The 18,510-nt window shown below is 37.2% G+C and overlaps 1 protein-coding gene across 1 annotated transcript in view; it reads right to left on the minus strand.

Annotated features, from left to right (window-relative positions):
- MSH3 (mutS homolog 3) overlaps positions 1–18,510 on the minus strand; it is a 226,955-nt gene that overhangs the window by 48,960 nt on the left and 159,485 nt on the right. The gene's annotated exons all lie outside the window — the stretch shown is intronic.

The following is an 18,510-nucleotide window of genomic DNA, read 5'->3' on the forward strand; positions in this document are numbered from 1 at the left end:
AATCTCTGTATCCATTAAAAGTAACTCTTTACTCTCCCCTTTCCCCATCCTGGAAAACCTCTATTCTATTTTCTGTCTCTATGAATGTGCTTATTCTAGGCATCTCATATAAGTGGAATATAGATTTATCCTCTAAGTGCTTTGTATGGGAGAGTTTTTAATGTTAGTTTATTTTGTGTGCTTTCTGAAACTGAAGATGTTCCCATTCACTTCAGGTTGCTAAAAACTTTGAACTCTGTCCAAAATGGATGTCTAAGTCAAAGCTTGTTTTTTTTTTTTTGATATTACATACATTTTACAAAAGATAGCTAATCTCCTAACTAACAAAGTACTCTTAACTTTTAAGAAGGATGGTATAAGCAAGAAAAACACCCCAAAAAACTAAAGTCCAAGTACAGGAAAGACTGTAAGAGAATACCAATTACTAAAAGATATGTAGGCACCATATGGTATTTAAAAGGCATAAAAAGCGTGAATTAGTAAATCTGTCTTGTATTTAACTAAACATAAACTCAGAAATGGAATGAAATTACAAATGATTTACCACTACATGTGTGCATTTTAAAAAAGCCTGGAAAGCCATCTACCTAAACAACAATGATCTCCAGGTGGTGGAATTACAAGTGATTAAAAAATTTTTCTTTTGAGTTTAAAATTTTGCATAATGAACATGCATTACTTGTGTAATTAGAAAAACAGATGTTATTTTTAAAAATCACAAATGATATATTTAAGAATTATATCGTATCATTCTGTTAAGACAAGGCAGAAATAACTAGCCTCCTAGCAATATGAAAAACATTTATTAGCATGAGTAAAATTACAGACAATCCCTGACTTATTATTCTTAAATTTTATAACGAGCTTACTGGAGTATTAAGTGCATTTTTGATTTATGATGTTTCTGACTTATGATGGGTTTATCAGGGCATAGTCCCATTTTAACTTGAGAAGCATGTGTATTATAATAGAAAATAAAGTTTCTCTAATACAATCCTTCCTTCTAATGGTTGCAGTAAGATCACACTACAGTAAAGTTTACTTATAAAAGTTATAATACTAAACTGCACATACAATCAAGCAAAAACCACTGTAGCAATCTTTCAATTTCCATGGAAACATTGATGAGAATCAGGAGAACAATCCAGAAAAATTCTAAATTTCTCCTGGCTCACATGACAGTGTTCACTGGACATGTCTATAAAGCATGTGTAGGACACTTACGAAGGACACAGGTGTTTTCCTTCAAAGGAAATCCACACTGTGCTGACTGGGCAACTCATCCTCTAACATAGCTAGTAGTCCACTTTGTGGGAAAGTCCCAAGAACTGCAAAGAAAAATAATTAACAGAGCAAAAGCTTTCACTCAACGTTAACTACAGCTAGGAAAACTACACATAATTAAGGTTGTCAAAGGAAGATAAGATTAATATGTTATCATGGATAAGATTAATCCGATAAATCAGTAAGATGAATACAGGGGAACCCAATATAACCAGAGGCTGCATCCTTATAAACTGCATACATTATAACCTCATGTGAAACGAAATCTCTCTCCGATCCTCAGTTTTTCTTCTTATAAAATGTTAGAAATTAAAATGGAAACAATGGCTCCTAAATGTGTGCATCAGAGTCACTTGTAGAGATTCTTAAAAATAAGAGTTCAAGGGCAAACCAGAAACAGGAAAGTAAATTAAATCTGAAGTAGGCAGAAGACAATAAATGATGAGATTACAGCAGAAATCAATGAAATTGGAAACAGAAAATCAATAGAGAAAAATCAACAACACCAAAAGCTAATTCTTTGAAAAGATCAAAAATATTGATAATTTCTAGCTTGGCTAAGAAAAACAGAGAGAGGATACAAATTACTAATATTAAAAATAAAAGAGGAGACATCGCCACAGATCTCATGGGCATTAAAAAGATAATAAAGGAATACCATAAACTGTTATGGCCATAAATTTCATATCCTAGATAAAATAGACTGATTCCTTGAAAGATACAATCTGTCAAAACTCACACAAAAAGACAGGGACAATCTGAATAGGCCTGTATCTATCAAAGAAATTGAATCAATAATTACTAACCTTCTAAAATAGAAAACACCAGGCACAGATGGCTTCACTGGTGAATTCTATCAAATATTTAAGGAAGAGATTAAACCAATTCTCTACAATCTGTTTCAGAGAATAGAAGCAGAGGGAATACTTCCTGATACATTCTATAAGGCCAGCATTACCTTAATACCAAAACCGGACAAAGGCATTTTAAGAAAACTACAGGCCAGTATCTCTCATGAACATAGATGCAAAAATCCTCAATAAAATATTAGCAAAATAAATCCAACAATGTATAAAAAGAAAAACAGACCATAACTAAACAGGATTCATCCTAAGTGCAAGACTGGGTCAACATTTGATCACCAGTTAACATAATCCATCACATCAACTGGCTAAAGAAGAAAAATCACATGATCATATCAACAGATGCATAGAAAGCATTTTCATGATAAAAACTCTCAGTAAATTAAGAATAGAGGAGAACTTCCTCAACTTGATAAGGAATATTCACAAAAAACCTATAGCTAACATCATACTTAATGGTGAGAAACTTGAAGCTTTCCCGACTAGGATCAGCCAAAATAGGAAGCTGTCACCTCTTCCCACTCCTTTTCAACACTGTAGTGGAAGTACTAGTTAATGCAGTAAGACAGGAAAAGGAAATGAACAGTACTTTGGTTCAAATTTTGTCCCTTCTGAAATTCATGTTGAAACTTAATCTCCAATGTAACAGTATTAAGAGGTGGGGCACTTAAGAGGTGATTGGGTGATGAGGGCTCTGCCCTCATAAATGAATTAATCCATTTGTGGATTAATGCCAAGCAAAAATGTGAGGTCAGAGCCAGAGCCAGGACAGCCAGCCCCAAGTGGGGTAATGTCTAGTGGAGCAGTGAGAACAGAACCCCACTGAGATCTCAGAACTGTAGAACCACCAGCATTCAGCTCCAGCCTGGGAAAGCTGCAGGCACTTGACTGTTACTTGTGAGAACTGAAGCCTGGGAGAGCCCAGGAAAGCCTAGGTGGTGGGGATGACTGAGGCCCTGGGATCCAATCCCCACACCGGTGTATCTAGGAAGCAAGACATGGAACCAAGGAAGATTACTCAGGAGCCTCAAGGCTTAGTTTTTCCTCTGGGTGTTGGACTTATTTGGGACCTGTTACCCTTTCTTCTTGCCTATCTCTCCCTTATGAAATGAGAATGTCTTACACCTGTCCCACCATTTATTTTGGAAGTAGGTAACACATTTATTTCACAGGCTCACAGCTGTAAGAAATTTACCTCAAGATGAATTGTCCCTTGAGCATTACTCACATCTGATTCGATGAGACTCTAGACTTTGGGGCTATAAACATGGAATAAATGTATTTGTATATGAGAAGGACATAGAATTTGTGGGGGCCAGGGGCAGAATGCTGTGGTTTGAATGTTTGTCCCCTCTAAAACTCATATTGAAATTGAATTTCCAGTGTAACAGTATTAAGTGGGGCCTTTAAGAGGTAACTGGGTCATCAGGGCTCTGCCTTTATGAATGGATTAATCCATTTGGGGATTAATGGATTAATCCATTTGGGGATTAATGGATTAAGGGGTAATGAATTAATGGGTTATCATGGGAGTGGGTTACTTTCACTAGAGTGGGTCTGTTGTAAAAGCCAGTTTGGTTTTCTCTAGTAAGCCCCCTTGCCATGTGATGTCTTCTGCCATTTTATGAGGCAGTAAGAAGGCCCATACCCGATGTAGCCCCTCGACCTTGGACTTCCCAGTCTACAGAACTGTAATAAATTTACTTTGTTTATAAATTACCCAATTAGCCCTCATGTAAACTATGGACTTTGGCTGGTAATGATGTGCCAATGTAGGTTCATCAATTGTAAGAAAGGGAGTACTCTGGTGGGGGATGCTGAAAATGGGGGAGGCTGTGCAGGGGCAGTGGTAAGTGTAGATGGGCACTCTCTATACCTTCCTCTCAGTTTTCGTGTAAGCCTAAAACTGCTCTAAAAAATTAAAGTATTTTTTAAAAAAATAGTGTCTAAAGGTCTCCTTCATCATACCTACTACAACAGTATCTATCTCCAGGGGATCTTCAATCAGAAGATTTGCCTGGGATTTGCATTTAAAACCAAATCAAACCAAACCTTCAGGTGACTGTGAGGGAGCTAATTAAAGGAACAAGCCTTAAATTCATAAAATAATTTCCCATGAAAAAGATGAAATAAGATAACTAGTGTTTGCTAGACACAGCTACAAGAGCTAAAGAAAGCACAGAGATATTCATAAGACAACATTTCTAACGCCAATAAAATCATAACAACTTACTCATTTAGTGCTCACTTATCATGTGGATTTTAGTACTGGTATTTACAACTAATTAGAAGGTGTGGACTGATTCAAGATGTTTTCTTTCTGTCCATAAAGAATATATTTTGTATAGAGTACAAACACTCCACAGTAGGTGCTCAATATTTTCTGAATTACACTAAGTTGGGCAAACAAATCAGTTACTAAGTACTTGAATGTCTATTACCTTCCAATTCTCTTTCAAGATAAACACACTCGTGCCACTCTGAGTACACAGAATTCTCTGAAGCTGGGTGTCAGAAGAAGGAGTTAGTGTAAGTAGCATGGCATGAAAATTGTTAGCTATGGGCCACTTTGAGTAAATATCTCTTTTCATCAACATTTAATCACCAGCGTTTAATAGAAATAAATTATGCTGAGAGAAGAGGCCAATTGTTTTGCTTTTTTCAAACTGTTTTCTAATGAGACTTAATAATTCACTGCTTTTCTAAAACTTAATTACTGAGTCTAAAAGGCTAGATGAGATTTAAGTTTATATTCATCAAGATAATAAACAGATCTTATCTCAGTGATGCATTCAAGGATGTTAACGATCCTTGGAAATATGGTTCTAGAAATATTTCATTGATGAGTACACATATCATAATGCACAGATATATCCATTAGAAACAAATGCATGTGTTTGCCAAAACTCCACTTTTTTAAAAAATCTGCTTCTTATTCAGGAAAAGATTCATGTGAGGTTATAGTATTCAGATAAAAGATTCTGGAGGCCAGGCATGGTGGCTCACGCCTGTAATCCTAGCACTTTTGGAGGCCGAGGCAGGTGGATTACCTGAGGTTAGGAGTTCGAGACCAGCTTGACCAACATGGTGAAACTCCGTCTCTACTAAAAATACAAAAATTAGCTGGGCGTGGTGGCACATGCCTGTAATCCCAGCTACTTGGGAGGCTGAGGCAGGAGAATCGCTTGAACCCAGGAGGCAGAAGTTGCAGTGAGCCAAGATTATGCCACTGCACTCCAGCCTGGGCAACAAGAGTAAAACTCCATCTCAAAAAAAAAAAAAAAAAAAAATTCTTAACCTCCTGTTTATAGCTTTTCATCTATTTACTTCTTCTTCTTCTAGCACACTGTATAGCACATAGTGGGTACTCAATGAATATTTATGGAATCCACAGATTTAAACCTAGTGTTCTAAATGACCAATTGATAATAGAATCAATTTACAGATATAGCTTGGAGGTATATCTTATGCAAGTATCTCATTCTGCTAGATTTTAATATTTTTTCCATTGAGTACAAAAAGCATTTGAAGTGATTTACAATAACGTATTCTAATGAAAGAATTACATGAAACTAAGATTACAAGCCATACAGTAGATTCTTACATTTGAGCTTAGCATGAGCTTTTAAAATGCTAATTCTGTGTACCACCTTGGAGATTCCAATTAAAAAGATGTGTGAAAGGGCTTAGTAAGTAGCATTTTTAACTAGCATCCCCAAGATTCTGATGCAGCTGTTCTAAGAATGACACTGGAGAAATACTCCCATAAAAGAAGCGAAGGGGAAAACTAAACCAAATTTGTTTCCACACCTGAGCCTTGAGTTTAGCTCTTGCTGTCTTGGCAGCCAAGACAAAAAGGAATTAAAGAGGAAGCAGCCACTGGCTGATAGCAGGAAGCCTGGCAGTTTGTCAGAAAAGGCCAATAAATTGCTTCAAATCTTTTTGTAAACAGGCACAGTATGCACATGGAGAGAAAAAATGTCCCTAGCATTAACAAAAAAATAATTTACCAGATGGCACTTCATGTAAAGGACATTAAGTAATAAAAATGAAAATGTTCTTATGAGCAATTTTGGAGAATATATAGAAATATCATCAAATGAGTATTTCTTATTCTAATCTATTTTAAGCATGAGAACAAACTTTTAAACACTGGTGGTGGGATTCCAAGCTGGTACAGCCTCCTTGGAGAACATGAAAGACATGCTCCTTACAATCCAACAACTCCACTCCTAGATTAAGAAAAACTCCCTTGTGTGCAGTAGGAGTTGAGACAAGTCACAAATGTGACTGTTTATATTTGCAAAAAATTGGCATCATATCAAGAAAAATGATGGAATAGTAATATATTTATAAAATAGACTATCATAATTAGGGAAAAATTAATGAACTCAAAGTATATGTACCCATATGAATTTTATAAACACTAAGGGGGGAAAACCCACTTACAGAATAATATAGTGTGATACACTGTGTGTAAAGTTTAAAAGCATACCAAATACTTCCATGCATTATTTCAAAAAACATCAGTGAGTAAAAATGTAGAGAAATGCATGGGATGGATACCAAAGTCAAGGACAACCAGTTAGTTACTATGGGTAGGGTAGAGGGCAATGGGATTAGGGAGGATTAGAGGTTCGATTGTATTGTAATGTTTTATTTCTTTAGTAGGGTAGAAGGTGCATGGAGGATTATTATATGTCTGAATTATTTTATAAAAAATAAATGAAAGCTACAAGGGCATAATATTAAACTATATCCTAGGGATATAATTTAATGGGATATAATTATATCCTAGGGATAAAATTTAATGTAGTCCATGTAGATTCCTTTCCAGTGGTAACAACAGGAAGATGTGGAGCACAGTGGAATGGATAGGGAACATGTCCCATATACTAAAGGGCAGTCTGTCCCAGACGGAGCTCTCGGAGGTTAAAGAAATCAAGGAGTATCTGTACTCCAGATACACTGCAGCTATTAAAAAGAGCAAGACTAATGTGTATAAACTGATAGAGAAATATATCTCCCACATATTAGGAAACAAAAGCAAGTTATACGATAGTAATGCTTAGTACACCATTTTAGAAAAGAAAAGATGTATACTTATAGACTTGTGAAATGTTACTTAAAGAAACATGGTAGACCTGGGGAGAATGAGGTGTTTTTGTTTCACTTCATACCCTAGTACACCTGTTACATTTCATAATAAACACCTATTATTTTTATAATTCAACACATGATTTCTCCAGGAGGGCTTGAGGAAGTGCTTCCACATCTTGGCTTCACTTTAAAATCATCTGGGACACTTTTAAAATGTGACTTCCAGACCATGCCCCAGTCCAACTTAAGATTTCTGGAGGTAGGGTTCAGGCATCAGTATTTTTTTTTAAAGCTCCATGAAAAAAAAAAATTTAATGTGCACTGAGAGTTAAGAGTGCCATATGAGCAGTTTTTATTATGAAAATTAAATACATGAATCTTGTATTCTCTCCCAGACAGAATGCCATCAACTCCTAAAGGAAGAAGAACTAGGGTTACTTATAGTCTGGGAAAAACTCTGTGGACAAGTTAAGATCTGATATACTGAAGTGCCCAGGATGGTCTAAAGCTTAAAACCCCAAATTCCATGTCCCTGGGCAGGAAAGAGATATTTGCCCCAGAAAAAAAGAGTTGCCAGACAGTGACCATGTAAGCATTTCACCAGATTCCTATAAAATATCTCATTTTGACCAATACTGGTAGTTTACGAGGGTGAGGAGGTTTTACTTTTTTTTAATTATTATACTTTAGGTTTTAGGGTACATGTGCACAACGTGCAGGTTTGTTACATATGTATCCATGTGCCGTGTTGGTTTGCTGCACCCATTAACTCGTCATTTAGCATTAGGTATATCTCCTAATGCTGTCCCTCCCCCCAACCCACAACAGTCCCCAGAGTGTGATGTTCCCCTTCCTGTGTCCATGAGTTCTCATTGTTCAATTCCCACCTATGAGTGAGAACATGCGGTGTTTCGTTTTTTGTCCTTGCGATAGTTTACTGAGAATGATGTTTTCCAGTTTCATCCATGTCCCTACAAAGGACATGAACTCATCATTTTTTATGGCTGCATAGTATTCCATGGTGTATATGTGCCACATTTTCTTAATCCAGTCTATCATTGTTGGACATTTGGGTTGGTTCCAAGTCTTTGCTATTGTGAATAGTGCCACAACAAACATACGTGTGCATGTGTCTTTATAGCAGCATGATTTATAGTCCTTTGGGTATATGCCCAGTAATGGGATGGCTGGGTCAAATGGTATTTCTAGTTCTAGATCCCTGAGGAATCGCCACACTGACTTCCACAATGGTTGAACTCGTTTACAGTCCCACCAACAGTGTAAAAGTGTTCCTATTTCTCCACATCCTCTCCAGCACCTGTTGTTTCCTGACTTTTTAATGATGGCCATTCTAACTGGTGTCAGATGGTATCTCATTGTGGTTTTGATTTGCATTTCTCTGATGGCCAGTGATGATGAGCATTTTTTCATGTGTTTTTTGGCTGCATAAATGTCTTCTTTTGAGAAGTGTCTGTTCATGTCCTTTGCCCACTTTTTGATGGGGCTGTTTTTTTCTTGTAAATTTGTTTGAGTTCATTGTAGATTCTGGATATTAGCCCTTTGTCAGATGAGTAGGTTGCAAAAATTTTCTCCCATTCTGTAGGTTGCCTGTTCACTCTGATGGTAGTTTCTTTTGCTGTGCAGAAGCTCTTTAGTTTAATTAGACCCCATTTGTCAATTTTGGCTTTTGTTGCCATTGCTTTTGGTGTTTTAGACATGAAGTCCTTGCCTATGCCTATGTCCTGAATGGTATTGCCTAGGCTTTCTTCTAGGGTTTTTATGGTTTTAGGTCTAACATTTGTCTTTAATCCATCTTGAATTAATTTTTGTATAAGGTGTAAGGAAGGGATCCAGTTTCAGCTTTCTACATATGGCTAGCCAGTTTTCCCAGCACCATTTATTAAATAGGGAATCCTTTCCCCATTGCTTGTTTTTGTCAGGTTTGTCAAAGATCAGATGGTTGTAGATATGCGGCATTATTTCTGAGGGCTCTGTTCTGTTCCATTGATCTATGTCTCTGTTGTGGTGCCAGTACCATGCTGTTTTGGTTACTGTAGCCTTGTAGTATAGTTTGAAGTCAGGTAGCATGATGCCTCCAGCTTTGTTCTTTTGGCTTAGTATTGACTTGGTGATGCGGGCTCTTTTTTGGTTCCATATGAACTTTAAAGTAGTTTTTTCCAATTCTGTGAAGAAAGTCATTGGTAGCTTGATGGGGATGGCATTGAATCTATAAATTACCTTGGGCAGTACGGCCATTTTCACGATATTGATTCTTCCAACCCATGAGCATGGAATGTCCTTCCATTTGTTTTATCCTCTTTTATTTCATTGAGTAGTGGTTTGTAGTTCTCCTTGAAGAGGTCCTTCACATCCCTTGTAAGTTGGATTCCTAGGTATTTTATTCTCTTTGAAGCAATTGTGAATGGGAGTTCACTCACGATTTGGCTCTCTGTCTGTGATTGGTGTACAAGAATGCTTGTGATTTTTGTACATTGATTTTTGTATCCTGAGACTTTGCTGAAGTTGCTAATCAGCTTAAGGGGATTTTGGGCTGAGACAATGGGGTTTTCTAGATATACAATCATGTCATCTGCAAACAGGGACAATTTGACTTTCTCTTTTCTTAATTGAATACTCTTTATTTCCTTATCCTGCCTGATTGCCCTGGCCAGAACTTCCAGCACTATGTTGAATAGGAGTGGGTTTTACTTTTTTTACACATTTATTTTAGAAATTTAAAAATTCACATAAGTAAAAGAAAAGAAAAATCACCATAAAGCCATATCCCCCATGGTATTTTGGAATAAGCCTTCTATCTAGATGGTTTTCTCCGCATGTATTTATACACAAATACTCATACAAAAGTGAAATGAATGTCAGGCTTTGTAACTGGCTCTTTTTCACATATTGTAACAAGCATATCTTTCCACGTAACACTACCCACCAGGACCAAGACACAAATATATCCCGAAGTAGCTAAAAAACTGATATGTTTGATGGAATTAATTGAGAATGAATCCTACTATGCTGAAACAACAAATTTGGTGCTGGCAAGGTTTAAAGCTTGGTTGTTCTTTCACACAGTGATTGGCAATTGGGCCAGTTCCTTAAGGCTGTTCCTGGGTCATGAGATAAAGGCATGTCTCAGCATGGAGGAGGATGTGCATCTTCCATGCGACCACCTTCTATGCCAGCCGCTTCCTGAGGAACAGGAGGAAAGGCACTGCCATTACCCCGTTGTGTGTGGGTGGTGCCTCTAGGTTCCTGGATTCTCAACTCTATTACGGCCACAGTGTTCCAAGAGGGAAAGTGTCAGGGAGATTAGACTTGGTCAACTTCTTTCAATGAGAATAACTAAGAGGAGCACTTCACAGTGATTTCACATCCTTTTAAAACTTATTCTCAAATCAACCTTGTGAAGTCGGTATTATCGAACTTTTTGTTTTATAGATGCAAAAACGGATGCTAAGTTTAGAAAAGTGAGCACTATTCTCACACATATATGAAGACAGACTTTTAAATCTAAAATACTAATGGCATAGAATCTGGAAGGAAAAAAAAACCTAAAATTTACCTGGTACCTACTATGTGTCTGGCATTTTCACGTACTTTATTTAATTCCCACAATAATTTATGAGGGTTAGCAATATCATCTCCATTTTACAGGAAAAGAACTGAGACACTGAGAAGTAGTAATTTGAAAAAGGTCACATAGTTGTTAAAAGGGAGAAGCAAGATTTGTGCTCAAGTATACATGTCTGATTCTTTTGACTATGGCACAGTACTTCTCTCAGGGTTCTAAAAGGATGAAGTAACTTGCACATGGCCAGGATGCTGGGGAACTTGTACAGAATCTTGAGTTTTCTAGATCTAAAGCCCCCATTCTTTCCCATACACAGCCGGTTTACTCACATTTTGCAGGTAATTAATATTAGCAAGAGATCTGAGAATCCTATTGACCTATCAAAAATTGTGTAAAGTCTAGGATTTTACTCTGCTTAAAAGCTAACAAGTTACCCTAATACCACTGGTTTCACAGATGCTGGCAGAAGACACAAGGCCACTGGGTCAGAGACAACGGACTTTATTACTCATGTTGGTTTACATTAGCCCCCAAGTCCTGTGAGGGTGATGTACCATGGATGCTATGCATACAACAAGGGAAGCAAGCTTCCTCTTTAAGGGGAGAATTAACTTATCCCTCCAGGTTGTTTGCTGCAAGCACAACTTTGACAAATAAGTGGCCCATGGAAAAAGCAATCAGAGGCTTTCTTGGCATACTCAGTAAGAATATGCAGGGACACAGGCCCTATGGCAGACTGCTTCTATAAACATTACCTGAAGGTTGATAAACTAACAGCTACTCAAATGGCAGAGCACAGGAAAATGTCCCATATTTCAGTACTTAAATCTCCATAATCTGCATATTTCTTTTTAAACTGGCACATGTAATTCTTTATTAATTAATTAATGCTTTAAAGTTGTGGTCAATTTTGAAATATGGGATCAGTATCTCTGGGTATGTTTCAGACTAATGATAACTTCCAGGATGAAGTGAAAACAATGTAATATAAATGCGAAAATAATTTCATTTCTGATTGACTTTAATTTATATTAGTAGCTATACTTACTGCCATCCTGAGTGGGGTAGGGGATACACAATGGAGTAGGGTTCTTTCCCTCAAATAGTGAACAAATAGCATGATGGCATGGGATAACCAGTTATGAACTAAGATAGATACTGAAATAAGACACTGAAATAACTGAGTCCAAATAAATAGGGCATTAGGAGTTTACCATAAGCATATCATTGTGGAATGAAATAGTCAAAGTGTCATAGAGATGGGACTTAAAATTGTAACTAATATTACCGAAGAACTATTATATGTCAGGTACTAGATTGTTTTACTTGCATTATTTAAACTACACAACAACACTCTGGAATGTAAGTGTCATGATTATCCCATCTTACAGAGAAAGAAGCAGGTTAAGATTGTTGAACTGCTGGCATGGTCTGATACTCAGATTTGCCTGAGACTTCCCACTTTAGGGACCAGAGTCCAGAATGAGCAACTAAGCTTAACCTGGACCTTCATGAAGTGCAAATCTCCTCTTACTCAGCATCACAAAGGTGCACTGGTACACAGAGTGTTGTCAGGACAGACTAATCTCCATGACACTGGAACTTTGCTCTTTCCCTGTGTATTAATAATTTATCCTGCCACATACCTAAACTTAAGTGTTTTCTTTATAAGACCGAAACTTACATAGAAATTTGATGACTTTTTGCGTCCTGTGGCAAAGCTTAGTTAAGCTCCAATATACTATTTTAGATGGTGTTTGAATCACAAGGGGATGTTTCCGTCAGATTCCAGAAATCTGGACTAAGAAACAGAGTTATGTCAACACATCTTATTTATATTACAGTTTTTATTGTCAGTTTTTAAACAAATATTTACCGCACATCTACTCAGTACTAGGAATAGGGGATAAAAGGTGTGCAGAACAAGCACAATTTCTGTCTCAGTGGAGCCTGTGATCCAAGAATAATATAATCAAACATTTGTTTCCTAAACTGTAACCAATGGGACCCAATAAAACCTAGTCTGTGTGATAATACCCAATATATTCTTCTAGCTCATTTTATTACTAAAAGATTGCTGTCAAACACAATAAAAATTTCTTTTAAGTTGCCTTCTTAACTAATTAATTCATTTGGTTTTCTGGGCACTGTGAACTATTTAACTGAACAAATTTAGCTTTGTGGAAACCTTTGAACCAGATTTACGGCTTATCCACAGCAGTGTTGGGCATTGATGTTTTAAGCCTCAGTCGTGGCTCCATTTTAAGCCCTCATCCTTATTTATTCACTTACGCTATTTTGAATTTTCTGCAAGCTGCCTCATTCCTTTCTGGAAGATGGCAGGATAAACATGAATGAATGAATGAATGAGCAAGCAAATAAACACATATACACATACACTTCTCTAGCATTGCATGCTCTTACCAAATTGTAAAGATTTGCTTCTCCATCTCCCTTACTGCACTTGAGCTCCTTAAAGACAGGGGCTTTCTTGGCATACTCAGTAAGAATATGCAGGGACACAGGCCCTATGGCCTTAAAGACAGGTAAATTATCTTATTCGGGTTTGTATCCCTAATGTCTAGCATAAAACTATAGTGCACTAAGGTTTTAATAAAAATATGTTTTTGGCCGGGCGCGGTGGCTCACACCTGTAATCCCAGTGCTTTGGAAGGTCAAGGCGGCAGATCACCTGAGGTCAGGAGTTTGAAACCAGCCTGGCCAACATGGCGAAACCCCGTCTCTACTAAAAATACAAAGATTAGCTGGGTGTGGTGGTGGGCACCTGTAATCCCAGCTACTCAGGAGGCTGAGGCAGAAGAATAGCTTGAATCCAGGAGGCGGAGGTTGCAGTGAGCCAGGATCGTGTCACTGCACTCCAGCTTGGGCGACAGGAGCGAAACTCCGTCTCAAAAATATATATATATATATATACATTATATATATATATATACTTTATACATATATACACACACGTATATATATGGGGAACTGGGTGACTTGTCCTATATATATACGTTTTTAGCACAACAGAGTTTAAATCTCATTATTGGGCCAATGTTAACATCGCCTAATACCACTATAATTTCTATGTCATTACTGATGACGTGGAAATGTAATGGCCTTCTTATTGCATAACTCCACCTCTGTGCCACATGCTATAAATTAATGATTTTGATACTTTTTCTTCTACTCCATTCTACTGCATTTAAAAAAAAAAGCTTATTTGGGTCAACTGGACATTGGTTGCACCCTGATATGCCATGATGTGGAACACAAAGCACTATCTAGGAAGTATTACCCCAAAATGCTAATTGCAATTCAATGCACTGATTTCATACCCACAGTTTGAAACAATGCCTATCCTACACGAGGGATCTTATCTCTTTCTCAAATGGCTAAATCCCATGAACTCTAGAACAACAAAAAAACTCATAAAAAATCCAAAGATGTACAATAAAGAAAAATGCATAATGCAACTCCAATGTAGCCATTATCAAACTCAAACAATGATCAATTCATAGCCAATCTCATTTCATCTCTATCCTACCAAATTTCCCTATCCATCCTTGATTATTGTGATGTATATCTTGGGTAGCAAATCATTTAATAGGTAAACAGTTTAGCATGTATCACTAAAGTAAGGATTTTTCTATTAAATCATAACCATTGCATTGCACTATTTATCTCACTTAAACATTTAAAGTAATTCTTCAGTATCGTTAGACACCCAGCCAGTGCTCAAAAATTTTTAAATGTTTCACTAGTGCTTTAAAAAAAGGTTTATGTGTTTGAGTCAGGATTGAATTAAGATCTGTATGTTGGAACTGGGTGACTGGTCTTTAACTCTCTTTTAATATGCAAGTTCTCTTCCCTCTCTCCCTCACCTTTTTTTTTTTTTTTTTTGTCATTGCTATTTATTTGTTAAAAAAAAACACTAGTCATTTGTCCTATAGTTCCCCACAGTCTAGATTTTGTTGACAGTATCCCCATGGTGGTGTTTAACATATTCCTCTATTCTCTTTTTCTCTTGTAAATTGGTATCTAGATCTAGAGGTCTGAACAGTTTCAGTTTGATTTTCTTTTTAGATGGAGTCTCCCTCTGTTGCCCAGGCTGGAGTGCAGTGGCGTGATCTTGGCTCACTGCAACCTCCACCTCCCCGGTTCAAGCAATTCTCCTGCCTCAGCCTCTGGAGTAGCTGGGATTACAGGTGCTTGCCACCACACCTGACTATTTTTTATATTTTTAGTAGAGACGGGTTTCACCATGTTGGCCATTGTTGGCCAGGCTGGTCTTGAACTCCTGACCTCAGGTGATCCACCCACTTTGGCCTCCCAAAATGCTGGGATTACAAGCATGAGCCACCATGCCCGACTATTCAGTTTGATTTTTTTTGGCCAGAAGACATCATAAGTTGTCACAAACTTTTACCTAATGTCTGGTTGTCTCTACTTTGGTGACATTAGCAGCCATTTCTGATTATTACTTAAATCTGTTATTACATCAGGGGTTGCAAAAAGGCACTAATTCTTATCATTCCTGCTTGGTTTATTAGCTGGAACATTTTTATAAAGAGAAACTTCCCCCTGTTACTTATTTGAAAAGATAGGATACCTACTTGGATCTTTCTCTTTATTTTTCAGTTTTCAACCTCCAAAGTGACTAATAATATTTTGATTTTAAGTACTATTAGGATTCATTCTAGGATCCTCCAAAGGAGATCAATTTATTTTTTGTTTTTTTTTTTTTAGAATCATAAATTCTTGGATATAACATATCTCACTGGATATCCCATTGAACTACGTTCAAGTCTACCATTTAAAAACAAAACAAAACAAGTCCCTCACTGGATCAATCTCTCCTGTCTTCTTCCTGGCCAACCTTTGCAGTATCACCTGTACTAATCCCTTCTACTTCCTGACCTCTAACGCACTCTTTAGCCCTCTTTTAACTGGAGTGTGGCCCCACCACTCCATGAAAGCAGCTCCTGCTAAGGTCGTTAGTAACAGCTATTTTGCTAAGACCAAAGGTGACTTTTCAGGCTTCAACTCACCTGACCTTTCAGCACTGTTGACCACTTCTTTTCTTCTTGAAGCACTCTTTCCCCTTGCTCCCATGACACTGTAATGTCCTGTTTTTCTCTCCTGCCTCTCTGGCTACACCTCCTTTGTTGGTTTTCAACCTTAACTTCTTACTCAACTATGAAATCTCGGCAGTTTTAAGGTTCAGTCTCAGAACATTAATCTTCTCCACCATACTCTCTGTCAAGATGATCTCATCCACACCCAATCACGTACACAAAAATGTCTCACAACAAATTTACATCTTTACCTTTGACCTCTCTCTCTGAAATCTAAACTTTATATCCACTGCCTACTACATGATAGCTCCCTTTGAATGTCTCAGAATAATTATACTTATTATACACAAAGATAAAGTTGGAATCTATGAAAAAACATCATCCTCTTCTAGTAAATGTCACCATTCACCATTCAGATGCACAAACTCAATGTCATCTCTGACAACTCCATTTATCTCAGCTGCCATACCCCTATCTATCACCAAGTCGTGATGATTTATTTCCCAAATATATTTCAAATATGACTCCTTTCCACTTGAACTAGCACTACAAACTTAATCCAAGCTACTGATCCTCTCACCAAGACCACCAAAAGAGCCTGCTCTTTGCGTTCCTCTGATCTACTTGGTTTTTTCTCCAGATATTCTTTACAGTGTAACCAATGTAGACATAATCATGCCAAACCCTGGTTAAAATTCTTCAATAGTTTACCATGGCTCTTAGAATAAACTCCTAACATGGCTATGCTTCACCTAGAATCTTGCTCTCCTGGAGGACCACTCTTCACTCATTGTCTATGTTTTTTATGCTAAAGGACTTTTGCACAAGCTCTCTCTGAAATGTTCTTCCTTCCTTCTTACACTCATCCTTCAGAGAGGCACTCAAAAGTTACTTGCTAAGGGAAGCCTTCCCCTGACCTCCCCGACCAGATCATACCCCAGGATCACAGCCTGTCTCAGCATCTTGCATATAGCCTTCATAGACTTGTCATAGGTGCCGTTTTACATTTCTGTATGTGATTATTTGGTTAATGCTGATTTTCTCCACTAGGTAGCTTTCATGAAATCAGAAACTGTGGTTCCTTTGTATTCTCAGTGCCTGCCATATGTTAGGTATTCACTTAGTACGTGTTGGATGAATGAATAAATGAAAATGAATGGATAAATACTCAAATTTCTTGAAATTAGCATGGTTTAGAAGGCTTAGACATGTACTCATTGAATGTACTTTACATAAAGTACTCTATATAAGGTGCACATAACAGTGCCTGCACCTTGATAAGAATATTACACTAATATTGTAAATATATCATAAAGGTTGGCTGTTACTGTTATTACTGATTTCATACCCTATGACAGAAACTATTTTCTGATTACCACTGATTGTATTCCCAATTACTGTGCTTAACTCTACTTAAAAGCTGGACAAAAACCACCTTCTTATTTTCTGTTTTCTTTGCAACTATGGACATGAGACACAGTTCTGGTCAGTGAAAGGTAAGTTTTCTGGGAGGATCCTAAAAACCTACTGATGTCCTAAATAAAAAAAAAAAAAGGGCGGGGGGGGGGCGGAGCTATGCCAGTCCCTTCTCCTTTTTACCTCATGTGAATAGGAATGTGATGCCTGGAGCTGCAGCAGCAATCTTACAACTCTGAGGGAAAGGACAGTGAAATGGCAGAGCCACTGAAACACCAGAAGCAGCTACCCACCTCCAGGCTTCTCCTTATATGACAAAAATAAACCCTTCTTTTATTTTACTTGTATCTACAAACATTCTTGATATTCTGCTCAGTAACAAGATTCCCTTCCAGGCAAATCCCCTTATATTGACCAATAATTTTTTTCTTTTTTCTCTTTTTTTTTCTTTGCTAAATATCTCTGCTACTTTCCTTAACAGTGTAACCAAAATAAAATACCTGGTTTGTTTTTCTTATAAAATAGAAAATGAATTACAGTCTTAACTAAAGAAAGACTCTTTAAATTTCTTATTTTGAGTTAATTTAAACATATATGGGGATCAGAATAACATCTATTTGGTGACATGGCATCAAACAGAATTCAGGGTACTTTGTTCATTCTCAGATGAAAAATGTAGCTTTAAAGCATTATAGTGTCTACTCAAGAATATCAGTATTAGCACGTGATATATTCTGATGTGATTCCATAGTCAAATATTATATAAATATGCAGCTGGACAACAACTCAGACACTCTATACACAGAGCTTGACTATGCACAGAGACTGTACTTACTTTTTAGAAACGTACATGTAAGAAATATACACAATGCTTTAAGAACTGATAAATCAGAAGGTGTTAAACAGATTAAACTACGAATTCTCCTTAGTGAAACCAGGATATTTCACTCATATTCCTAACATGGCATAAAATTTAGGTTTACACATTCAGGGTAAGACTTAGTCAGTTGCATATAATGTTCGTAGAGTAAAAAGGGATATCAACAACATGATCTTGGTCCAATGCCTTTTGCAGTTTGTCTCAGGTCTGCACCTAAAATGGGGAGGATGGACTAGTTTTCAGACTGTGCTCTACACAGCCTAACAGCCAAGTCTCCAAGCCTTCTACCCCTGGAAGACAGAG

This window comes from Hylobates moloch, unplaced genomic scaffold, assembly GCF_009828535.3.
Source record: "Hylobates moloch isolate HMO894 unplaced genomic scaffold, HMol_V3 SCAFFOLD_6, whole genome shotgun sequence".
Taxonomy (NCBI): domain Eukaryota; kingdom Metazoa; phylum Chordata; class Mammalia; order Primates; family Hylobatidae; genus Hylobates; species Hylobates moloch.